General features: G+C 41.0%; 1 protein-coding gene across 1 annotated transcript in view; it reads left to right on the forward strand.

The window, feature by feature from the left end:
* The first annotated feature begins 2,434 nt into the window (after nucleotides 1–2,434).
* LOC121874001 overlaps nucleotides 2,435–27,449 on the forward strand; it is a 50,778-nt gene continuing 25,763 nt past the window's right edge. The window contains exon 1 of the mRNA XM_042377878.1: nucleotides 2,435–2,481. The gene's annotated coding sequence lies outside the window, so the exon portion shown is untranslated. The remainder of the gene's footprint in view (nucleotides 2,482–27,449) is intronic.

Consider the following 27,449-nt stretch of genomic DNA (forward strand, 5'->3'; position numbering starts at 1 on the left):
AACTAAGTACTTGGGTTCATACAAAGGAGTGTTAGTTACGAGACTAACGAGGTCATCCAAAACTATATCTTGCGCTTGTGAGACCTCACTTGGATTACGCAGTTCAATTCTGGTCACCGTACTACAGAATGGATATAAAATCCATAGAAAAAATTCAGAGGAAAATGACATGTTAATCCCGGGCATTAGGAGCCTTGAGTACAGAAACAATTTAAAGCATCTTAATTTGCACTCCCTCGAGAGACGTAGAGTGAGAGGCGATATGATAGAGGTGTATAAATGGAAGTCAGGGCTAAACAAAGGTGACATTACAAAGGTACTCAAACTATCCAACCAGGAGCGAACTGGTAACCATATTTTTAAATTAGACAAATTTAGATTTAGGCGCGAAATAGGTAAACTTATTTGGAAATAGAGTAGTGGATGAGTGGAACAAGTTACCAAACATCATCATTAACTCGAATACGCTGGATAGCTTCAAACATAGGTTGGATGCTTATATGAGCAATAGGGGTTGGGTGCAAATGGGATTGCTCAGTATGGGCCAATAGGCCCACTGCAGTTTCCTCCATTCTTATGTTCTATCTTCCAGGGCTCTGGTACTACACCGGTTTTCAATGATATGTTAAACAAGTTTGCTAATGGCATACTAAGTTCTTCCTTACATATTTTTTTTTTATGCTCTGGCAAATATTTCGTCTTAAACTGGCAACTTATTAGGGTTTAGTTTATATAGTTGGTTACTAACATCGTTACTAGTCTTTACTATATCGCTTAATCTATTTTCTTCGCTATCACCGGAGATAGTCGGTGAAAACTGATGAAAAATATCTGATCAGTTTATTGCTCATTTCTCCGTTATTAGTTAGTTCGCTGGTAGCTGTCTGTTTTGGTCCACTCTTGTCTCAAGTTTTATTTTGATACATTTGAAAGAATCCCTTATGGTTTGACTTCGCCTCCCTTGCTAACTTCATTTCAGTATACCTCTTTGTTTTTCTTATCTCGGTCTTAACCCTACTGGTCAGTACTCTATAATATTCTCGGAGGTAAACATAACCACGATTTCTTCTTCTACCTATAGCCTTCCATTGTCCAATAATATTGTATAAAATATTGTTTATCCATATGGGTCTTTGTTGTTTGATCTGAGTTTTCTGTATGGTATGTTCTGCCTTTGTGCATTAAGTAACTCATTATCTAAATTATTGTGGAATTCGTCAACCTCAGGTCTCATGGTCAGGTAACCCTAAGTGGTTATTTTTGTCAGGTTATCATAGTGTGAAGCATGTTATTTACCACCTCACATGAGGTCATGTAAATCACCTCCCAAACGTAATATCCCTTCTCTCAGCTGCCTTTTCAACCTATCAAAGTTTGCCCTTTCTGAAATCTGGGCCTTTAATGGAATTTTCCTTGCAACTGACATTAAACTTTACTTTGAATATCACACCTTTGAGGTCACTGTTAGCTAGGTCGTTCCCTACATCGATCATTACGGATGAGGTTTGTGTATTGACAGAACTAAATCTAGTATATTATTCCCCCGGGTGGGTTCGGTTATATGTTGACCTGGGAAACAGTCCTGAACTGTTTCAAGAAAAACCTCTGATTCTGAGTTACCCGTAAGGTCAGTCTAATCTATTTGACTAAAGATAAAGTCGCCTACTATACAGACTTTTCTATGTCTGGATGCCCTGCGTATTTCATCTTAAATAAGTCGCTCATTAACTCTATCGAGATTAAGAGTTCTATATATTACTCCTGTGATTAATTTTCCCGACCATCGGTTAACTATTCGGCTCATTTTTATTTCCTTATTGATTTCATACTTTAAATTATGCCTGACACAGAATGCTACTCCGCCTCCTTACCTAATCTGCCTATCGGTATGAAATAATTTGTAACCTTTAATTTGGTATTCGACGGGTAACTGCCGTGAGTCAAAGTTCATCCATGTTTCGGTGAATGCTATTATACCGACTAAGGAGTAGTTAGTAACAAGCCCAATATATACAGTAAAGGAGAGTAAGATCGAAACCCTTAAGGCCAGCAAGTGTCCACCATATTCCACTTTATAAGGGGTGACCCAACCCTTTTTCTTGGTTACAAATCTTCTTAATGCCAAAATTGTCCAGTTTGTATATGCCATCACTCAATGATAACAGTTTCGGTATGTTTAATGAGACTACAGTAGATTCAATAAAAATAATAATACTGACAATATATATATCATTTTCACACCATGTGTCTTGTGTCATTAATAAATATGTAAGAAAAGTGTATTAAATAATCAATATATTTTAGTCTTTCTAAGCGTACACACCATCAAGGTGCGCATTTGAATCCAACGACTCGTGACCTTTATGTGGTGTGCGAGTAACCAAATAAATGGAGCGACACAAAGTTTTTCATCATTGTCTTTGTTTACCTCGCCCCGCCAACAGGTGTCTCCCGTCACGAATAGTCACACTGACTCTTAATGTAAGTCACCCAACATCTCTCTTATCTGTTCATCCTATTGTTTGAGAATTACCAAATACCAACAATAATGGCGGTCACCATCAACCGCCACTTGTTCCTCTCCATCACCTCAGTTGTATTAATAGTGAGATTTATTGATTTAAACTTCACCAATCATTTCCCCAAGAATGTGAGTTATGCAAAACTAACACATGATCGTCGAATGACAACACATATTTGTATATTGTTTTATGGTCTGATTTAACACTTGGTGTTGACGGTAGCCTATTTGGGCCGTGTATATATGCATGTATGCATTTTTGGTTTAACAAACTACCATAATTTTCGTGGAGTAGTAAAACTCAATTACAATGCAATGTATCTACGAGGAAGGATTATTCTTAGAAAATGATTCAGTGTTATACTCCTTGCAGAGGACCCCAAGTCTGCTGAGCAAATGTTTTACATATGTCTTGGCTCTTCCTTGACAAAAGGTTTACTTTTTGTATTTGTTAACAGTTGTTGTCTAGTGAAGTTATTGAGGCACGTAAGTACAATACAACAGCAATAACGGAATATTATCAGACACCGTCTTTGGCATCAAACATGATGATGCAGAATACATGACACTGCATTATTGTTGGAGATTTAGGCAACTTTTGTCTCTTTGTAATTCAACTGTCATCAAGTCAGACAATATATGCGATTATGGAAGTTTGTTTTCCTGTTATTGTCACTTTCTTAACTGTAAGTGATTAGTTACACTTATAGACAATACACCTTGGGAGATTGAAAAAAATCGGGGTTTTTTCTCACCTCACATGATTCTAATCTAATCAATGTGAAAATGCAATACTTACTCATTTACTGCTCGCTCGCTAACATACCTACCGCCAGGACATGCATGTGCCAACAGGGTGGGTGACACCAGTGTACAGAAAAAAATTAGTATCAATTTATCAATTAAGTCCAATAATTATGGCCATAACTTTTTTATCATTATGTGTCAACAATCGTAACACAGAGCGAGTTTTATCTCATGCCATTCTTACTTTTCGGTGGACTAGAGTAACTACTAACCTTGTTATGTGCTTAAAGACAGGGCCGGCGCTACCCACTAGGCGAACTAGGCGATCGCCTAGGGCGCCAACATCTGGGGGCGCCACAAATTCAGGGCAAACTTGGATAAAATTAAAAATGAAGGGAAAACTGTGGTGGACACTGTGGTGGAGCCGTGGAGGGTCGGAGCAGGATGTTAGAAGGGTGGGGGGTCGGAGGGAGGCGAGGGTAGCCGACTGTGTTTTCTTTTTTAATATTATTCGTTAACCCCCCGGAGGGACTAACCCGGGTCCTTATCTTTGGTGGCCTGGAGAACTGTCGAGCAGTGACCTGAAGGCTGACATCTGAGGAACCCTTCTCCCAACCCCACCATCCCCTCCCCTCCCTTACTGCCAGGGCGGCTGAGCCGCCCCTTCCCTGCCTTTGTCGGGATGAGGCAAGGTTACCTGACCTCTGAAGTTTACGTCAAGGATTTATTGACTTATGTAATAACAATAATTGGTTATTTGCATGGATGAAGTAATAAAGCCACAAGATGAAAACAATGTAGTCATGGGTTACTGTACCTACATTAGCTTATCAAAACTTTCAAGGGGGCGCACATCTAAAGGCTTGCCTAGGGCGCCAAATCATCTTGCACTGGCCCTGCTTAAAGACCTTAGTATTGAAGTTTTTAATATTATGATAACGTTAGCGACGTTTTACTGTGCTACAACAACACAGTTAAAAATTATGGAGATATACACCTTTCTGTGGGGCAGTTACAACACTCACAGTGCTTCTGTTACCAGTATTATTTGTCTATTAAAGCAACTGTCATTTAATTCACTCATATTTTTTTAACAGCATTTACAGAAATTTTATTTAGACGTCATGGAGGAGAGAGAAAGTTTATGTGTGTGTATGTGGACAAGCAGTAAATATGCAGTATGTACAGTAGGTATATATATATATATATATATATATATATATATATATATATATATATATATATATATATATATATATATATATATATATATATATATATATATATATATATATATATATATATATATAACTTCAGCAATAGACTTGTTACGTGGAAAGCGTAGTTTTATAACCAAGAGGAGAACCAGGGTAAACACAAACATCTTGACCATGTGGGCTACTTTTAATCGCTAACGTTTCGGAAATAATCAATTTCAATTTCAATTTTAATTGTTTATTCCTTGATAGAGGAAGCGGGATCCTAGTGCTGTCACTAGGTACCCCTGTACAATGACACCAGAAGCATCTGGCAAGTGTGACAAGTATATACACTACAGTATAAATATTATAAAGGGGCTTACTAAAGCCTAAGGAAGGAAGGATATTCCTTTAACACATAATCAATATTATTTACAAAATATCTGGCCAGTATGGGGAGGACCATCGTGTCTCCGTCAGGGGGTCGTGGAGTGGTGGTCCAGCAGGCGTCACGGAAGCGTTGTGTGTGGGGACATCTTAGGAGGTAGTGGATAAGGGTGCTGCTGTCGGGTCTTCTGCATAATGCACAAGAGCGTTGCTCAGGGGATGTGGGGATACCAATCTCCCAAGCAAAGTCATACCCAATGATGATACGGGCAGCAATCACGTCCCCTTTCCGCGACCCTTTCCTGTAGACGTACGAGAGGTCAGGAAGTTTACGGAGGACATCGTACCAGGTGGGCGGGGAATCCAGTGGGATGGCTGCTTCCCGAGCTTCTCTCTGTTTGCGGCGAATTTGGGTCCTAATCTGTAAGAGTGTTCGAGGAACAACGTAGTAAGGTGTGGCCTTGTTGCAGCCAGTCTTGACAAGGCCATCTGCTGCCGCATTCCCCAAGATACCGACATGACTGGGTATCCATAGGAATGTCACAGGACGGCCTGCATCCTGAAGTGTGGATGTTAACCCTCGTATTCGGAGGATGAGGTCCTTATTTTCCCCTGATCCAAATGCTATCCCGTCGAGAGCAGACCTGGAATCGCAGCAGACAAGCAAGGGGCAGAAACCATCTGCTTCTTCCTCAGCGAGAAGGGCAGCAAGGAGGGCTATTAGTTCAGCCTGAGTGGAGGATGCCCCGTCAGAAACTCTGAGAGACAGTTTGATAGGCTCAGGGGCATCAGGGCGGGAGATGTAGACACCAGCCCCGGCCCTACCTGTAGCAGGGTCAACAGAACCATCAGTGTAGAGGACGACCCTACCTGGGGACCAGTGGGCGATCCTGGAGAGGTGGTATTTGCAGAGAATAACAGAGTTCACGTGGGATTGCGGGAGCGGTCCACCGAGGGCAATCACTTCAGATTGAAAATCCAGCCAGGGAGAAGGAGACGAACCAACAGCAGGGGTGACAACAATATCAGGCAGGAGGTCGTGTTCCTGAAGGGCTCGGATGAATGACCCTCACCACTGTCTTCTAGATGGAGGTCGGCCTCGAACAGCAGGAGTCAAGTTGGTTTGGACATAGTTGCCCCGAGGATCCCGTAGAATGGAAACGGCAGTTTTTAGGTAAAACTCCTGGACACGATCCTGTAAGGGGGAAAGACCAAGTCCGGTATATAGAGAAGTAGAGCGTGTCCACTGAGGAGCCCAAGGATGATACGAGCAGCTTTCCTCTGGATAACTTCGAGACGGTTGACAGCAGTCCGAGTAATGTTGACGAGGGCAGGGGCGGTGTAGTCGACACAGGAACGGACAAAGGACTTGTACATGGTGAGAAGTACAGGGATGGTGGCACCAAGGGAACCCCTGCACATGGTAGAGAGGGGAGCGAGACGGCGAAAGCATATGTCTCGAAGATAGCGGACTTCAGGGATCTGACAACGTGTGCGAGTTACATACACACTCAGGTATTTTGTCTCATCAACCCAGTCCAAGGGCGTTCCTCATAAGAGAAGGGGTGGAGGTACAACACGATCGTGCCACATGGCTTTTGTTTTCGCAGTTGAAAGAAGGAAACCAAGTGAATCACTCTCTGGAGACCAGATCAAGGGCTTCCTGCATGCTGAGGTAGTCAGGGGCTTGGAGGAGGACATCGTCGGCATATCCTGAGTGGACAACTTCTGTCGGCCACAGGAGAGATGCAATGGAGTGCATGAGAGTGTTAAACAAGGTGGGACTCAGGACTCCACCTTGAGGGGTGCCGAGGTTCATTTCTTGAACAGGAGACATAGAGCCTTCAACGCGAACCCGGGCCTGACGTCCAGTGAGGTAAGAGGCGATCCATTGTGAAAGTCTCCCTTTAACCCCTAACCGCGCAAGTTCAGCTAAAATGAGGGCAGGCTGAGCCGTATCAAAGGCTCCCTTGATATCAAGGAAGACGGAGACGCGGGCAGTCTGATTGCAATAAAAGGAAGCAATGTAGTGTGCTGTGCTGCGATGTTGTATGAAACCATTGAGGTAGTTGTGGAAGCCGCCTTTGGTGTGAAGAAGGCGACGATGGAGTATCCTCTCCATCATCTTGCAAACACAGGAGGTAAGACTAATGAGTCGATATTTCCCAGGATCTCCCGGCTTAGGGATGGGGATAATAGTGGCATTTTTCCAGTTGGACGGGAGAACCCCATGTTCATAAGACATATTGTAGAGAGCAAGCAAGGGGCCGTTAGGAATATTAGTACAGGCGTTGAGGACGGAGTAGGTTATCTGATCATCCCCAGGAGAGGTGTCTTTTCTAGAGCGACGAGCACTGTCAAGGTCGAACTGTGTGATGGGATGATCAGTGGGGGCAGGGGAGGTAAGAGCAGCACGAACTACAGGCTCAGACGCATCGATGCGAGCCTGCACTGCCTCATGCATTGGATCTGGAAGTGCCTCAGGGGAGGAAGCTCGTGCCCAGTCCTCCATTAAAGAGCAGGCAAGGGAGGCGGGGTCAGGGTGGGGAGGAGGCCTCCCGTCGAGTACCCCGTATAGCATTAATCCGATTCCATACATAAGAGGGTGACGACTGGAACGATAGAGACCCCGTGAAGGATAGCCAGTCCGCCTCACGTATCCGACGGCGCTCCTGAGTTGCAAAGGAGCACCAATTTTTGAAGTCTTCCCAGTCCTCTGGAGACCGAGACCTCCGTATGGCAGAGTGGAGATTACGGGTTACCTGCCGGAGATGTCTCATGGCAGGGATACGATACCAGTAGTTGGTGGCACTTCTGGGGTGACGGGGAGGGCGTGGAGGGGCAGCGCGATTGACAGAGTCATACACGGCATCAACAAAATCAGCGCTGTAAGAGTCAAGGGACTGGGGGACAACATAGGAATCCGCCCAGGTAGAAAAGTATTGGGTAAAGGAAGGAACAGCATCTTGTGTGAGACGAAGGCGAGGGGATCGATAAGGAGCTGATGTCGGGGCAGAGAAGGAGAGCCTGAGATGGGTAGTAACGGTAAGATGGTCACTATACAGAGCAGGCTCGGTGCAGACGGTAGGATAAAAGGAGGTATGACCGTTCAATAGTAAGCCAACATCAAGGAAACTATGGGGGAGGTGAGTAGGATCGTCAAACCAAAGAAAGCGAACATCATCATCCCCATTAAGAAACTGTGAGAGATGTGATCCGTTAAAGGTACATGGCGTGGGATGATCCGGAATAAGAGTGGGATGGCGGGCATTAAAGTCGCCAAGAACAATAGTGGGAATCCCATCATGGAGGTCGTGAAGAACCTAGGGGTCCAGAGAATCACTCTTGAAATGACGGAAATAATCGTTTTCCATCATCAGAGCCTAAAAACACAAAAGTTTTGAAAAAGTTTTAAAAAATACAGTTGATATACAATAAAAACATAATATTATACGAAAATTTACCTTCGATAAACTTTACAAGTTTAAAAAAGAGCAATCCAATTCAAAACCGACAAAATGACGAGAGACCTACATACAAAGGTAAAGTCAGGAATAAAAAGTGTGAAATAAAATATTCACTAGAGGCCATATCACAAAGGGATGGCTTTGCTTTATACTGGTGTAATGCCTCCATAATGAGGTCTGTATCACAGTCGCTCCCGCCAAGAACTGAGAAATCAGACGGCGAAAACGGGTGGTCATGGTGGGCGTGGTTACGAATAACTAGTTTGGATGGTCTCTGGCTATGGCTTCTCAATAATTTTCAGCAATAATTTCCAGAATGATACATTCAGTCTCAGTCCATTGTCGTATGATGGAATTTTTAATTATGTCCCTTCCTGATTTTCTCAATATTTATATAAGACACGCCATTTACAACACTATTTTGTCCAGCTTCTTAGTGGCCATGTTCCCAAAATATAATATTGATAGATTTCTGAGTCTGTATAACCGGATTTTAGTATTGGTTGTCATAAAGCTGCTCCTTAATAGAATGGACAGTGCCCCCATGACATCAGCCGCCAGGCCCACCCACGTCACCCATATACTCGTAGAAAGAATATAAAAAAAATAGTAGTATATATCGCTTAGGGTGGTAGTGTACAGCTGTAAGTGTGGGTGTGAGTCAGTAGTGCACCGCTGTAAGTGTTGGTCTAAGTCAATAATGTACAGCTGTAAGTGTTGATCTGACCACAGCTAACGCTTACCTCTATAACTTAACGTTGTTATAAAGGTGAGTTAAATATTATATAGTTTTATAGTAATTAACATCTTATATACCTGAGGCGACAGGTGGTTCCATACCCTCACTCATTAACCTGTATAGATGCATCCATAAGGTTACTTACGAAAGTTGTATGTACCTTATATAATGTATAGTCGGTAAACCTTTGTCTAATGTCTGTATTTCATGTAGACAGACACTGGCTCAGACGCTACCTGACTTAGCTTAGAGAAGGGCGTGCCCCTAAGTGCTCGTGTTCGTGACCATAGGAAATGGCCGCCGTGGATCGTTGTGTCGTGGGGGAAGAGGGACGGTGTGTGAGGAAAGACGACCCCCTGGCCACTCTGTTAAGTCAGCTGGAGCAGTTGAGGAGAGAGATAGACGTTTTAAAGGGGGGAGAACCAAGCCCTCAGGACTGAACTCCATCAGGTAGGAGGAGCGAAGGAGGAGCAGCCGTGGAGAATGGTTGTTTCCAAGGGAACTAAGGTCAGACTCAGGAAAACTGACCAGGGAGTGGAGTGCAGGAACTCCTACCAAGTGTTGGAAGAAGCTAGCGAGGAAGAGAAGAGGCAGGACGAGGAAGAGAAGAGGCATGACGATGTGGTGCCAGGAGAGAAAAGGGCAGTTGTTCAAACCCTGCTTAGTGGTAAGGTCGTGGTAGTTGGGGACAGGCAGGTGAGGTTCTTTGATAGGACTTTTTAAGCAAGATAAAGGAAACGTAGGACAAGGGTGTGTTTTCCTGGGGCTGGGATAGGGCATGTAGCTGAGAGGATAGATAGGGTTTTGTCAGGGGACGGTACCAAGCCAGTAGTGTGTCTTAGTGTAGGAGGTAACGAAATAGGAAAGGTTAGGAGTGAGGACCTTTTCAAGGGGTATAGGGAGGCGCTGGGGAAGGTTAGAGATAGGGGAGGGATCCCTGTAGTATGTGATGCCTTGCCTAGAAGAGGAGTTGGTGGTGAATGGCTGTCCAGGGCAATTGTTATAAATTGCCGACTGGGAAAACATTGTGCAAGCAATGGTTGGGCGTTCATTGATAACTGGCAACCATTCTATGGCAACGACTACCTGTACAGTTGTGACAGAGGACACTTGTCTCGCGCGGGGATAAAGACGTTGTCTACATCCCTGGAGCGTGAAATAGTCTCTCCAAAGGGGGGGTTTCGCCAGTAGAGAGGGGTTGGGGTAAATGGGAGTAAAAAAAAAGAAGGTCCTGGGGAGCAAAAAAGTGGTTACTCAGGACAAGGGGTAAAACAGGACCAGGGAAGGGTAGGTTTAAATGTATACTATACAAACAGTAGGAGCGTTAGAAATAAAATAGACTTGCTGAGAGTGGTTGTATGTACCGAGAATGTAGACGTCATAGCAATCACCGAAACTTGGATGAATCTGGCGAGCAAAAACTTTTTATTAGAGTACCACATAGAAGGGTACAACCTTTTTCACAAGGACAGGGAAGGTAGGAAGGGGGAGGGGTCACACTCTTCGTCAGGGATACATTAAAATATTGTATTTATAATTCAATAAAGGGTGAAATAGGATCCGAGTCTGTATGGGTTGAAATGGCAGAAGGAAGAGAAAAGCTAAATATGTGAGTGATTTACAGGCCTCCAAGTCTTGGGAAAGAAGCAGGTCAGCCCATATGGCAGGAAATGAGTAGGGCAGCAAAATACAACAACCTGTGCATTATGGGAGATTTCAACCTCAGAAATATTGGCTGGGACAACATTGTAGGTGACTATGAATCTGAAGACTTCCTAGATGCAGTACAGGCCAATTTTTAAAACAACTAATTACAGAACTTACTAGAGGTGACAATATATTAGACCTAGAATTAACAAATAAAGAAAATGTTATCAGAGATATCACATTAGGGGAAGAACTAGGGAACAGTGATCACAGAAATCAGGTTCAGCCTAAATTGGGAAACGAAAAACAATGACAATATGGTCAGAGTCCCAAACTTTCTATTGGCGGATTATGAGGGGTTAAGAAGGTACCTAGGTGAGGTCGCCTGGGAACAGTCAGGTCAGTCCCCAGTAGGAACGGGTGAGTTCACAGGCGACACAACAATTAATCATGACTAATATATTCACTATTATATTCACTAGTATACTATGTAAAGCACAAAAACAAAATATACCATCTAGAAACATTAGGTCAAATAAGAATGAGCCAAGGTGGATGACCAGAGAAATTAAACATGACATAGTAATAAAGAAAGGAATTTATAAGAAAATAAAGGGAGGGGAAGAGCAGCTCCGAAATAGGTATAATGAACTATCTAGGAATGTTAAGAAAAATGTAAGGAAGGCAAAGAGGGACTACGAAATCAGGATAGCAAGAGAATCCAAGGCGAATCCCAAGGGATTTCTCCTGGTATATAGAACAAAGGTCAAGGACAAAGTTGGGCCTTTAAAGTCAGAGAGAGGGGAAGTGATCAAAGATAGTGAGAACAAAAGCAAAGCATTGAACAGCTACTTCTTATCAGTTTTCACAGGAGAAATTCAAGATGAAATTCCAGAGGTGGAACTGATATTTAGGGGAAATGAAGAAGAGAAATTAAAGAATATCACTATCAGAAAAGAGGATGTTCTTAACAAGATAAACAATGTGTTCTTGCTCCTAACAAGGCTAATAAAGTACTTGGTCATCTTAAGATTATATCTTGCATTTGTGAGACCTCACCTGGATTACACAGTGCAGTTCTGGTCACTGTATTACAGATTGGATATAGAATCCACGGAAAGAATCCAGAGGAGAATGACAAGACTAATCCCGGGCATTAGGAACTTTGAGTACAGAGACAGGTTAAAGCATCTTAATTTGCACTCCCCCGAGAGACATAGAGCGAGGGTCGACATGATGGAGGTGTATAAATGGAAGTCAGGGCTAAACAAAGGGGACATTACCAAGGTACTCAAACTATCCAACCAGGAGCGAACTCGTAACAATGGTTTTAAATTAGACAAATTTAGATTTAGGCGTGAAATAGGTAAACACTGGTTTGGAAACAGAGTAGTGGATGAATGGAACAAGTTACAAAATATCATCATTAACTAGAATACACTGGATAGCTTCAAACATAGGATGGATGCTTATATGAGCAATAGGGGTTGGGTTTAAATGGGAGTGCCCAGTATGGGCAAATAAGCCCGCTGCAGTTTCCTCCATTCTTATGTTCTTATAAAATAAAGAAGACAAAATCCCCAGGGCCGTATGAAATTTTCCTTCGGGTTTTGAAAGAGTGTAAGGAACAGATTAGCGGACCCCTCGTAAATTTATTTACAAAATCATTAGACACGGGAGTTGTGCCAGACTTGAGGAAACAGGCAAATGTAGCACCTATATTCAAAAAGGGAGACAGAGCATCAGCGTCAAATTACCGGCCGATTAGTTTGACGTCATTAGTGGGGAAATTTCTTTAATCAATTATAGCAAATACCCTGTAGCATCCTATCGCAACAACATCAACCTAGAGAAGTCCACTTGTGAAAGAGACTTAGGGTACTTGTAAGCCCGTACCTACGGCCTACAAACCAGTGCGATAATGCTCGAAATAAGGCCAACAGAGTATTGGGTTTTATATCTAGAAGTGTAAGTAATAAGAGTGCAGAGGTCTTATTGCAACTATATCTTGTGCGAGTCAGGCCGCACCTCGATTATGCGGTTCAGTTCTCGTGCCCTTATTATAGAATGGATATCAATTCACTAGAGTCGGTGCAACGAAGAATGACGAAAATAATTCCGGGACTTAGAAACCTCCCATATCAGGATAGGTTAAAGAAACTTAACTTGCATTCCCTAGAAAGACGAAGAGTGCGGGGAGATATGAGAGAAGTATTTAAGTGGGTGAAAGGAATCAATGAAGGTGATATAGATAAAGTTCTTATAATATCCGAGCAGGATAGGACTCGGAGCAACGGATTTAAGTTGGATAAGTTTAGGTTTAGGAGGGAGATAGGAAGGAACTGGTTTACAAATAGGGTAGTGGACGAGTGGAACAAGCTTAGCAACTTTGTACTAGGTGCTGGAACTCTGGAAAGTTTCGAAAGGAGGCTGGATATATTCATGGATGATAGAGAATGGTAGTAACTCTTGACAGCAGCTGCCATGCACAGGCCAACCGACCTATTGCAGACTCCTTATTTTCTTATGTTCTTATGTTCTAAGTAACGGGATCTGGACTGACTTCCAGGCCGGAACAGAGTACTGGGTTATTTCTATATGCACTAGCATTTGTACAGCTAGCATTATGAAAAAGGGGTATATTTGCCAATAGCGAAACAAGCCTTCAGTGGATGAACATCCCACTAGACTAATGAAAACGATTACTTAAGGGATCAGTATCTATAGAACCAGCGTGCTTTATAACAGGAAAATGCTGATGTGCAATAAAAAGATTTATGTTTTTTATATATGATCGTAGTGACATTTTGAATCACTAAAACTTTTGTTTTCAGATAAGGTAACGAATACAACTTAGTCTTTAAAAACAAAGGCCAAGATTCTGTAAAAAAGACGTTAGAATAATCATTTTTTGTACGTTACACTCATTATCCCTGTCTCAATACAAACCATATCTGTACAATTGACAGTCCAGTAACGCAGTTTTCACACAGGATTTTCATGAAGAGTCGACGACCGAACAAGCCCACAACCCCAGCAGACCGTGGCAGGTTTGTGAGGATGTGGAGGGAGGGTAAATCTCTTCATGCCATCGCCCGAGAGACTGGCGTGAGTGTCACCACCGTATTCAGATGGATTCATCGCTGGCTCAGGGAAGGCAATATCAGCGGTAAGCCTCGCAGCCAGAGATCTCGTACAACACACCCTGAAGGCCACCCAGTTCCCGTTCAAGCTGTTTCAGGGCGTCCCAGGGCCTCACGGGACAACAGTCACACTCAGCAGTTTCATCATGAAGTACAAAAATCTACCCAATACTTCCTAGGTAGCGAAGCGTATCACTCTCAACATGTTTTTAGAAATTATATGAAGATGCATGTCAGTCTCCATAACCTCTTCTCTGAATTCCAGCATATTAATTATCTGTTTATGAATTACAACTTGAAACTTATCACTCTGATTGATAGATTCTGGAAGAAAAATTTTTGTTTACCTGATCGTGGTGAAAATGAGAAGAGAGTTAGCTGATACTCCAGTATAATGAAGAAGTCTCAGAGTTCACCCTTTGCTGTGTCACCCAGAACTGGAACTTTGTAACGTATGGCCAGTTGAATGTACAACAGAAACCCGGCATGCAAGATGAACTCATTTTTTGGTAAAAGTTCAGTAAATAATTCCACCTTCATTCAATTCATTATCATATACACTGTGAATACTTGCGTTTTCAAGTTTTATCCAGGATAATTTCAGCTTTCCTCAAGAAAGAGTTTTACAAAGTAAAATACGTTAGCACACACACACAAATATATATATATATATATATATATATATATATATATATATATATATATATATATATATATATATATACCACAAGGAAACAAGAAAACATGAAGTTCCCAATCGCTTTGGTGTAATTCACATCTTCAGGGGTGAGTACAGACGAAGGAGTAATACTTGACAAGGCTGATATATACAGTAGAGGAGAGTGAGATCACATCTCTTGGGGACAGCAGGTGTACACTATGTTCCATGCCATCTCTAAGCACAGCTGTCCGTAGTCAGGTCATATATATATATATATATATATATATATATATATATATATATATATATATATATATATATATATATATATATATATATATATATATATATATATATATATATATATATGTGTGTGTGTGTGTGTGTAATATTCAGAAATTTCAGTGTAATTTCAAATGCCGCGCCATTGGTGATACTGAGCTTTCAAGGTCATCTGAGGGAAGAGAGTGCTCCTGCACGTAGCGAGAGGTTTTGGAACTAGGCCTATACGATAGTCAATGTAGTTTACCGAATTAATAATGATGCGATTCATGAAGTTAAGGGACTATTATTGAATTTGAAATTATTATAGATCGTTCATCAGTCTGAATAATGTTACGGGTGTCCCAAGAAAGTTATTAGTTAGGCGGAAAAAATGTCACGTAGGCCTAAGCTAACGCCTTGGGGAGATGCGAGGCTGGTTGGTTCTCAGTCACGCAAAAGCGATCTGACCAACAGGATGTCCCTGCGTGTCCGTCCACAGAAATAGTCACCTGTGTTGCGCTATTGCAGTATAACAAGGTTTCCGTCAAACCCACTCGACAGTTAGAGATTGACTGCGGGAGATTGACTGCCATTTGAGACTGCCGTTGATGATTGATGATTGGCGATTGTCACCGTTGGAAAATCAGTGAAGGCTTGTCACTGGTTAGCGCGGTAGCAAAGGATCTCTTAAGTGAACGAGTGCTCCCGGGACCTCTAAAACAAATAAAACGACACTGGACCAGCATCAGCAGTGGGTGATCAGTTCTTACCACGTGGGTGCACAACACCACGTATCCTCGGTCAGCTAGAAGTATTACCTACTGGCCATAGTCACCTGCTGGCGTTCTCTCTTCCTGCCCATGGACGCACTGAGGGTACAGGTACACTGAGGCTATCTGAGTAAATTAATGGTCACACACTGAGACCAGGAGTCTAGGGGATACCTAGAGGAACATTTTATCTCCCTTATTACGGGTGTATGTTGAGTTGGGTGAAGCATGGTTCACGGGTATTGCTGGACCCAGTAACATCTCAATAATAGTGATAATATTTTGTGTGTAGGTAATACCATTTTTTCAGTTACTGACATTATCGTGATGTGTGCAGTTTAATATGTCAAAAATAATTTTGATAGTATTGTTTTTTTAATGTTTGTGTCACTAAGTGGAACCAGAGTGATACCGTGATTTAGTTCCTTTAATGCATTTAATTTTTCTTTATAATTCCGATCTCAGGTATAACCTTTGTTCCCCAGAGTAGTGGTTAAGTTAGGTTAGGAAGTGTGCATCTGTTGGGGTGATATAATTTTGTTGAGTGCCCTTAAGGCCTCTTCATTGTAGAGTTATTAATTTCTATTTATTTTATACGATTTTCTCAGTGGTTGATATTATATTGTTGAAAGCCCTTAAGGCCTGTTTCATGTGTGCAAGCAACATTTCTTAATACTTTAAATTTATTGTTGTCTAATGAGGCATTGTCTGAGCTTCTAATAATTTCAATATCATGTATAACTTTTATTCCTCAGAGTAGTGTTTTAAGTTCAGGTCAAGAGGTGGGCATATTGGTGTACCATTATTTGACTGTGTCTGTAGTGTTGGAAGGAATATAAGTGTCTAAATTTTACAGTGTGTCTCATTTATCCCAGTCACAGACGCTATCCTTCCACGGGTCACGGACAATTCATTTTGTTTGGTAGATTTAAGTGTTCTTGTGCTGGTTCGGGATTTTTCTCAAAGGGGCACTTCCACTGCCATTACCATCTAATAATCTTTAATAAACCCCAAGTCAAGTAAGGAATTAAAGTTCCAGTAATTCCGACCGGTTACATATATATATATATATATATATATATATATATATATATATATATATATATATATATATATATATATATATATTATGTCCATATAACACGCCGACTTTGAACATATAATCAACGACCTCACCAGCCAGGAATCGAACCCTCGACCTACTGGGTGGGACTAGGGAACGCTAACGACCAACCCACAAGGACACTAAAAGCAGTCCTAGACTCTGTTATATTTTGCACAAAGCCTGTTCATCGAGCTGATGGCGCCGTGAACCACATTGGGAACTGCCCGTGCCTCGTATGTGGTGTTAGTAGCATTTTACCGAATCCGGCTGGTATGAAACACGAGGTACCATATATATACTTCATTTATAGTCCATATAACACGCGGACTTTGAACATATAATCAACGACCTCACCAGCCAGGAATCGAACCATCGACCTACTGGGTGGGACTAGGGAACGCTACAGACCAACCCACAAGGACATTAAAAGCAGTCCTAGACTCAAAGTATTAAGAATATATTGCTTGCAAACATGAACAGGCCTTAAGAACTTTCAACAAAATGATATCAATCACTGAGAAAGTGGTTTAGAAAATAAAAAATTATTAACTCCACCATGAATAGGCCTTAAGGGCACTCAACAAAATTATGTTGCACCAACAGATGTACACCTCTTAACCTGGCTTAAGACACTACACTGGGGAACAAAAGTTATACGTGATATTGAAATTATAAAGAAATATTAAATGCTTTAAAGGAAAACTAAATCACAATATCACTTACAACAGAAAGGATGATCCTAATCTGAAAAACAGTTCCCTCATTAACTGACATCAATTAGTGACATAAACATTAAAAACAATACTCTCAAAATTATTTCAGAAATATTAACTACACACAGCAAGACAATATCAGTCACTGAAAAAATATTATCACTATATTAAAAAGTTATTGAGTCCACCAATACCCGTGAAAACATGTTCCTTAACCTCACACATAGGTTCCACATGCAGCCGTATTTTCTTAAGGTACAAACAGGCCCTTCTCAACCTTGGAAAATGTACCTCTAAGTACCCAGGGAATCTATGCGGAACTCCAGTAAATCATCAACTGGAACCTTTGTAAAGAGTGATGGATAATATTTCATTGCCCGTCTCGAAAGATGATTTCATCGAACTCATCAAACTTTGTATAAAGGATTGTAAATTTGAATTCAATGGAGAATATTATGCTCAAAAATTTGGTATGGCAATGGGTAATCCACTCTCACCAGTATTAAGCAACCTATATATGGAATTCTTTGAAAAGAAACTATTAAGTAATATTTTACCACCCTCAGCAGTCTGGTTTAGATATGTAGATGATGTATTATGTCTCTGGCCAAGTAATGAGGACCTAAAAGCTTTCCTGCCACAACTTAATAACTTAGCCCCCTCGATCAAATTCACTGTAGAATTAGAGCATGCCTGTAATTGCCATTCCTAGACTGTCTGATCCACAGAATAGGTAACACCTTTAAGTTCAGTATTTATAGAAAACCTACTAATGTGTGTTCATACATTCATTATTATTCTGCCACCATAATAGAGTCAAACAGTCAATATTTTCAACAATGTTTTCACGTGCTTTGAGAATTTGCAGCCCGGAATTCATTGATGAGGAATATAAACATATATATATATAATATTGGCTTGAACCTTAAATACCCTAGATCTTTCATAGACAAATGCCTGAACATTACTAAGAAATCTTTTTATAGAACTGATCCCAAGCCCACCCATGACCATAAGAATCTCTTAGTATTACCATTTCACAAAAATTTCTCTCAAATTCCTTTATAACTAAAAACCTGGAACGTCAATGTGGCATTTAAAAACTCATGCACTGTTAAACAAATGTTAATCAAGTACTCCCCCAACAATACAGGTGGCTGCATTTATAAGGTTCCTTGCAAGGAATGTAATATACTTTACTTAGGCCAGACAGGTAAAGATCTTGTAACTAGACTTAAACAACATAAATATAGTGTGAGGACAGGCCAGGAATCCAATGCTCTGTTTGTTCATTTGAGGGATAATAAGCATTGCATTGACTGGGATAATGCCTCCTCAATATTACCTTGTAATTCAATTGACAGTAGGAACATTATAGAATCTAGTCTCATTAAACATACCGAATCCGTCAAAATGAATTTGAGTAATGGTATGTACAAACTAGATAATTTCGTAATTAAGAAGATTTGTAACAAGGTGAGAAAATTGGGTCAGCTTACCTCTGACCTGACTACCGACTGCTGCGGTGCTTTTGTGAAGATTAGTAGGGTCGTTACCTATACCTGACCACTGTGGACTTGATCTCACCCTCCTCTGTATAATATACCTTGTTTTGTACTTCTCCTTAGTCTGTACTCACCCCTGAAGATGTGAATTTCTCGAAAGCGCTTGGGAACTTCGTGTTTTCTTTATTCTTGTGGTTATCAGCATATACCTGGATCACGCGCACCTACAGTGATTTATTTGTATATATATATATATATATATATGCACAGTTTATAATTATTTTTTTTATTTTTTTATTTATGTATTTATGTATTTATTTATGTGTTGTGTAATTTTGACAGTAAAGATTCACGTCTACATTGTATGTTCTACAGTAAGAACGGTTGAACATATTTTAACTCCAAGAACATATTCATGACCCCTTAACTTCCCCCTAACTTAGCTACAGTGATAATCCTGGCTTTTATTCTGTTTACTTCCCCAGGAGAGTGCAACTTCTACACTTCTAGAGAGAGCTACCTGCCATACTCCTACGCCGCCTATATTACCGAGAAAAACAGTCCATTTCCCCGTGTTCTCCAATCTGGGTATATACAATATATATATATATATATATATATATATATATATATATATATATATATATATATATATATATATATATATATATATATATATATATGCTGATAACCACAAGTCTGTACTCACCCCTGAAAATGTGAATTACACGAAAGCGCTTGGGAACTTCGTGTTTTCTTCTTTTCTTGTGGTTATCAGCATATACCTAGATCACGCGCACCTACAGTGATTTACTTGCATATATATATACATATATATATATATATATATATATATATATATATATATATATATATATATATATATATATGTATATATATTTTATATATTTATATATATATTTATATATATCTATATATATTTATATATATTTATATATATATTTATATAAATATATAAATATATATATATATATATATGTAACCGGTCGGAATTTACTGGACTTTAATTTCTCACTTGACTTGGGGTTTATTAAAATTTAATAGATGGTAAAGGCAGTGGAAGCACCCCTTTGAGAAAAATCCCGAACCAGCACAAGAACACTTAAATCTACTACACAAAATAAACTGTCCGTGACCCGTGGAAGGATAGCGTCTGTGACTGGGATGAATGAGACACACTGTAATATTTAGACACTTATATTCCCTCCAACACTACAAACACAATCAAATAATGGTACACCAATATGCGCACCTCTTAACTTAAACTTTAACCACTACTCTGGGGAATAAAAGTTATACATGACATAGAAATTATTAGAAACACAGGCAACAATAAATTTAAGGTATTAAGAAATGTTAATTGCACATATGAACAGGCCTTAAGGCTTTCCCAAAATAATATCAGTCACTTAGGAAATGGTACTAAAAAATAAGAAATTAAATACTCCACAATGAATAGGCCTTAAGGGCTTTCAGCAAGATAATATCAGTCACTGAGGAAATGGTAATAAAATTCAAGGAATTAAATACTCTACAATGAATAGGCCTTAAGGGCACTCAACAAAATTATATCAGTCACTGAGGAAATGGTAATAAAATTTAAGGAATTAAATACTCTACAATGAATAGGCCTTAAGGGCACTCAACAAAATTATAGCACCTCAACTGATGTACACTTCCTAACCTAACCTAACCACTACTTTGGGGAACAAGGTTATACCTGAGATCAGAATTATGAAGAACAATTAGAGGCATTAAAAGAATCAAATCACAGTATCACTCTGGTTCCACTTAATGGCACAAACATTCAAAAAAACACTACTATCGAAATTATTTAAGAAATATTAAACTACACACGTCAAGATAATATCAGTCTGAGGAATGGTGTTAACTACACCCGTAATAAGGAAGATAAAATGTTCCTCTAGGTATCTCCTAGAGTCCTAGACTCACGGTCTCAGTGTGTGACCATTAATATACTCAGATAGCCTCAGTGTACTCCCAGTGCGTCCATGGCAGGAAGAGAGTGAGCCAATCAGACCTTGCGCAGTTGAGAGAAACTTTAGCTTCCCGTTAGCAAGAGGGTTTCACTAGCTGCTCGGGACATGTGGGGTTGTGCACCGGAGTGGTAAGAACTGATCACCCACTGCTGACGCTGGTCCCGTGTCGTTTTAGTTGTCGGGAGCACTCGTTCACTCAAGAGATCCTTTGCTACCCCGCTAAACCGTGACAGGCCTACACTGATCGGTCCAATGGCGACAATCGCCACCCTCAATCATCAGCGGCAGTCTCAAACGGCAGTCAATCTCTCGCAGTCAACTCCGGTCAACTCCAGTCAAGTGGGTTCTGACGGAAACCCTGAAATGAACTCACTGTTAGCTCTAGTTTACTTTATCACTGCCCTATCTAACCCTGTCTGAGATCGAATGAGACTTACTTGTTATACTGCAATAGCGCAGCACAGGTGACTAGGCCACGTGACTATTTCTGATGGACGCGCGGAACGTCTTGTCTGTGTGAATGCTCTCCGGGACTGGCCTAGCCAGCGTCGTGTCTCCCCAAGGCGCTAGCTTGGTCCTACGTGATATATTTACCGCCTAACTAATAACTCCTTGGGACACCCGTAACATTATTCAGACTGCTAAACGATCTATAATAATTTCAAATTCAATAATAGTCCCTTAACTTCATGAATCGCATCATTATTAATTCGGTAAATCACATTTAATATCATATAGGCCTAGTTCCGCAATCTCTCGCTACGAGCAGGCAGCGCTCCCTCCCCTCAGATGACCTTGAACGCTCAGTATCACTCATGGCGGGGCATTTGAAATTACTCTGAAATTTCTGGATATCACAATCGACCCCCCTAAAAAAAGACAGCACTGTCCTCATGTGCTGAGAAAACATGCATACGACCCCCCTAAAATTTTGTTCTAAGGACTGCACCTCACCCCTTTAGCGTGCTAAATGCAGCATTGTCTTCTCTTCTCTCCTTTTCTCTCCCGCTAACACTCGACCCCCCTAAAAAAAAGACAGCACTGCCCTCATGTGCTGAGAGAACAACTTAGAACCCACCTTCAACTCTGTACTATTCCACTCGCAGCTAGCAACTCCATTTCTTCCTAGCCCAACTCAATCCAACCAGAACATCACGCTCCCCTTTTGCCTGGCCCTTGAACTAAGAGGAACCAGTGTCAAAAAAATACACAGTCCAAAACAAACATGCTCTCCTTTTGCCTGGCCCTTGAGCTAAGAGGAACCAGTGTCAAAACAATACTCAGTCCAAAACAAACATGCTCTCCTTTTGCCTGGCCCTTGAGCTAAGAGGAACCAGTGTCAAAACAATACTCAGTCCAAAACAAACATGCTCTCCTTTTCTCCGAGTAACCCCGCACCGTCAACCACAACAAACCCATTCCCATGGCGAGCATGAGTAGAGTTGAGGTCACACTCTCTACCGTTTCCATCCACTCCATGATTACGCTCATTATCCCAACCACAGAACTATCAGTCACGAAATAAAAATAACTACGCTCTGCTACCATTTGTAACCGGTCGGAATTTGCTGGACTTTAATTTCTCACTTGACTTGGGGTTTATTAAAATTTAATAGATGGTAAAGGCAGTGGAAGCGCCCCCTTGAGAAAAATCCCGAACCAGCACAAGAACACTTAAATCTACTACACAAAATGAACTGTCCGTGACCCGTGGAAGGATAGCGTCTGTGACTGGGATGAATGAGACACACTGTAAAATTTAGACACTTATATTCCCTCCAACACTACAAACACAATCAATAATGGTACACCAATATGCGCACCTCTTAACTTAAACTTTAACCACTACTCTGGGGAATAAAAGTTATACATGACATAGAAATTATTAGAAACACAGGCAACAATAAATTTAAAGTATTAAGAAATGTTAATTGCACATATGAACAGGCCTTAAGGCTTTCCCAAAATAATATCAGTCACTTAGGAAATGGTACTAAAAAATAAGAAATTAAATACTCCACAATGAATAGGCCTTAAGGGCTTTCAGCAAGATAATATCAGTCACTGAGGAAATGGTAATAAAATTTAAGAAATTAAATACTCTACAATGAATAGGCCTTAAGGGCACTCAACAAAATTATATCAGTCACTGAGGAAATGGTAATAAAATTTAAGAAATTAAATACTCTACAATGAATAGGCCTTAAGGGCACTCAACAAAATTATAGCACCTCAACAGATGTACACTTCCTAACCTAACCTAACCACTACTCTGGGGAACAAGGTTATACCTGAGATCAGAATTATGAAGAACAATTAGAGGCATTAAAAGGGTTGAGTAGGGACAGTTTGGGGGCATGGGGGATTTGGGAATCATTAAACTACACACGTCAAGATAATATCAGTCTGAGGAATGGTGTTAACTACACCCGTGATAAGGAAGATAAAATGTTCCTCTAGGTATCTCCTAGAGTCCTAAACTCACGGTCTCAGTGTGTGACCATTAATATACTCAGATAGCCTCAGTGTACTCCCAGTGCGTCCATGGGCAGGAAGAGAGTGAGCCAACCAGACCTTGTGCAGTTGAGAGAAACTTTAGCTTCCCGTTAGCAAGAGGGTTTCACTAGCTGCTCGGGACATGTGGGGTTGTGCACCAGAGTGGTAAGAACTGATCACCCACTGCTGATGCTGGTCCCGTGTCGTGTTAGTTGTCGGGAGCACTCGTTCACTCAAGAGATCCTTTGCTACCCAGCTAAACAGTGACAGGCCTACACTGATCGGTCCAATGGCGAAAATCGCCACCCTCAATCATCAACGGCAGTCTCAAACGGCAGTCAATCTCTCGCAGTCAACTCCGGTCAACTCCGGTCAACTCCAGTCAAGTGGGTTCTGACGGAAACCCTGAAATGAACTCACTGTTAGCTCTAGTTTACTTTATCACTGCCCTATCTAACCCTGTCTGAGGTCGAATGAGACTTACTTGTTATACTGCAATAGCGCAGCACAGGTGACTAGGCCACGTGACTATTTCTGATGGACGCGCGGAACGTCTTGTCTGTGTGAATGCTCTCCGGAACTGGCCTAGCCAGCATCGCGTCTCCCCAAGGCGCTAGCTTGGGCCTACGTGATATATTTTCCGCCTAACTAATAACTCCTTGGGACACCCGTAACATTATTCAGACTGCTAAACGATCTATAATAATTTCAAATTCAATAATAGTCCCTTAACTTCATGAATCGCATCATTATTAATTCGGTAAATCATTTAATATCATATAGGCCTAGTTCCGCAATCTCTCGCTACGAGCAGGCAGCGCTCCCTCCCCTCAGATGACCTTGAACGCTCAGTATCACTCATGGCGGGGCATTTGAAATTACTCTGAAATTTCTGGATATCACATATATATATATATATATATATATATGTATTATATATATATATATATATATATATATATATATATATATATATATATATATATATATATATATATATATATATATATATATATATATATATATATATATATATATATATACTCATAATCGTTTAGATATAAATAATGAATAGCGTATCTTTTACAAGCAAAAATTGTATTTGAATAAAAATAATGAAGGTGACTTGTAATGTTTTATATACTGAGTGGAGGAATAAATAAATATTGCCACCATAACCTTAGTATTTTTGTCCTTGAGTTGGTATATTAATTTACCGCTTAACTGAGAAGGGAAACCAGTGGGTTGTTCTTCAGATAAAACCCTGTGATGTTTGGTAGGGATCACACTGAATAACAACTTTTTCACATCTATCCCGGGCCAGGAATGAACCCAGGATACAAGGGTGAAAAATACTATATTCGTGTAACGTTAGCTATAGCTAAATTAGGTTAGAATATATTTGGTTGGGTTATGTTAGGTGTTGTAAGAAACTATCCATTTATACGTATTTTTACTAACTACATGATCATTTACGGCTGTCAAAAGTTCTAGAAAGCACAAATACAGTACATAGAAGATATCGCTAATAGGCAATAATCCCTATTTAGTGTATATCACACACACACTACCCAACCAAATTGCAACACCTGAAGCAGACCAACATCTGTCAGTGGTATGGTAAGTTTAAAGACCTCTGTGGACTAAACAATACAACACACCCCCTCCTCTTCCTTAGCCATCTCACTAATGTTGACGCAGCTGAGCAATCAAACAACCATTTCGCTACTATATGCCAGACGCTCCCCCGGCTTGACACAACCACTCTCCCTGCTTACCTGCCAGCCCCCTTTCCCACTGACTTAGTAGAAGAATTTTAAGTAGCAAAACGTCTGGACAAACTAAAATTAAAACGCTCTACCACCCCCATTGACTTACCAATGAAACTCTTCAAGGAGTTCTCCCCGGAGCTTTCTAACCCCTCTGCTCCATCATCAATGCTTCTCTCAGTCAAGCCAGATGCCCAGCTGACTGAAAGACTTCTCATGTGTCACCAGTGCCCAAGTCAACCAGCCCACAATCTCTAAATCAGCTACGACCCATTGCAATCACCCTAATACCCAGCTTAATCTGTGAAAGTTTTGTGTTTGACTGGGCTTATGCTGATATTGCAGGAGCCGTAGATCCTCAGCAATTAGGTAATATGAAAACTTCCTCGACCACTCACTGTCTTATCAGCTTTCTCGACTACATATACCGCCATCTGGAGAAACGAAAAACGTCTGTAGCTGTCGCCTTCATTGACTTCTAAGGCATTCGACCTAGTCGACCACAATTTAATCATCAACAAAGCTATCGACCTCGGGTTTCGAAGAAGTCTTATACCATGGCTTACAGATTTCCTCAGTAACCGACGCCAAGCTGTACGCTTCCGAGGGGCTGTCTCCACCTTTCAGTCACTCACCTGTTGCGTCCCCCAAGGCACCAAGATGGGACCACTATGCTTATCAATGATGCCCTAAGAGAAACCACTGCTCACTGGAAATATGTCGACGACTCCACCATTGGGATCAGAGTAAATAATTCTGCTTCCGACTATACCGCCCTTCAGGATTTACTGAACAGTGTCCAAAACTGGGCCACCAACAACTACGTCGCCATCAACCATACCAAGACCATGGTTATGCACATCAACCTCTCCTCCGACGTTGTACCACCCCCTTCCATTACTTTAGGTCCCAACACACTCCATGTTGTAGATTCCACTAAGCTCCTCAGCGTCACCATAGACAACAAACTAAATGGGAAACCACACTCAATAAAGTTGTCAAATCCTCCAGTTTCCGTCTCCACCGCCTCTGCCGACTCAAGTCCCTCAGAGTTCCTGCACCCGAGCTGCTTAGTGTTTACTCAACAGTCATACTTCCCAAGCTCACCTATGCCTCCCCTACCTGGTCTTCCTCCCTATATGCCACACAACGTAATCACCTAGAAAAAGTGCAAAAGAGGGCATGCAAGATTATTCTCTCCCCTTCCTACTCCACATATCAAGACGCGCTCAACGCACTGACCCACTCAGCTCTCACTGACCGTCACCACGGCCTCATCGGCAAATTTGGTGAGAAGCTTCACCACCATCCTCGATACCGGCTCCTACTACCACCTGAGATCCCTCTCCCGAGAATTGCCGTTCGACATCACAACCGCACCCAGCCCATACGAGCACGAACTGATCGCTATAAGAACAGCCCAGTCCTAACCATTGTAAAAATTATCAATTACGTGTAATCAACCAGTGTATTCACACCCAGTCAATCATACTTTTAGCATTTTACCGAATGCTACTGACACCACATAAGAGGCACGGGCAGTTTCCCAATGAGGTTCACGGCGCCATCAGCTCGATGAACAGGCTTTGTGTGATATATAACAGAGTCTAGAACTGCTTTTAGTGTCCTTGTGGCCTAGCCGGTAAGCGTTCCCTAGGCCCACCCAGTAGGTTGAGGGTTCGATTCCTTGCTGGTGAGGTCGTTGATTATATGTTCAAAGTCAGCGTGTTATATGGACTAAAATGAAGTGTATATATATATATATATATATATATACACGAAGTTCCTAAGCGCTTGTAATTCACATCTTTCCTTGTGGTTATCAGCATATACCTAGATCACGCGCACCTACAGTGATTTACTTGCATATATACATATATATATACATATATATATATATATATATATATATATATATATATATATATATATATATATATATATATATATATATATATATATATATATAAAATCAGCGACCTCACCAGCCAGGACTCGAACCCTCGACCTACTGAGTGGGACTAGAGAACGCTACTGACCAACCCACAGGGACACTGAAACCAGTCCTAGACTCTGTTATATTTCACACAAAGCCTGTTCATCGAGCTGAAGGCGCCGTGAACCTCATTGGTGTCAGCAGCATTTTACCGAATCCAACTGGTATGAAACACGAGGTACCATATATATACTTCATGGCGCCTTCAGCTCAATGAACAAGCTTTGTGTGAAATATAACATGTACTGCGACATCATTGTCATCCCTAAAAATCCCATCTAATTCATATTACGCTACAT

The sequence above is a fragment of the Homarus americanus genome, unplaced genomic scaffold (assembly GCF_018991925.1).
Source record: "Homarus americanus isolate GMGI-L3 unplaced genomic scaffold, GMGI_Hamer_2.0 scaffold25827, whole genome shotgun sequence".
NCBI lineage: Eukaryota > Metazoa > Arthropoda > Malacostraca > Decapoda > Nephropidae > Homarus > Homarus americanus.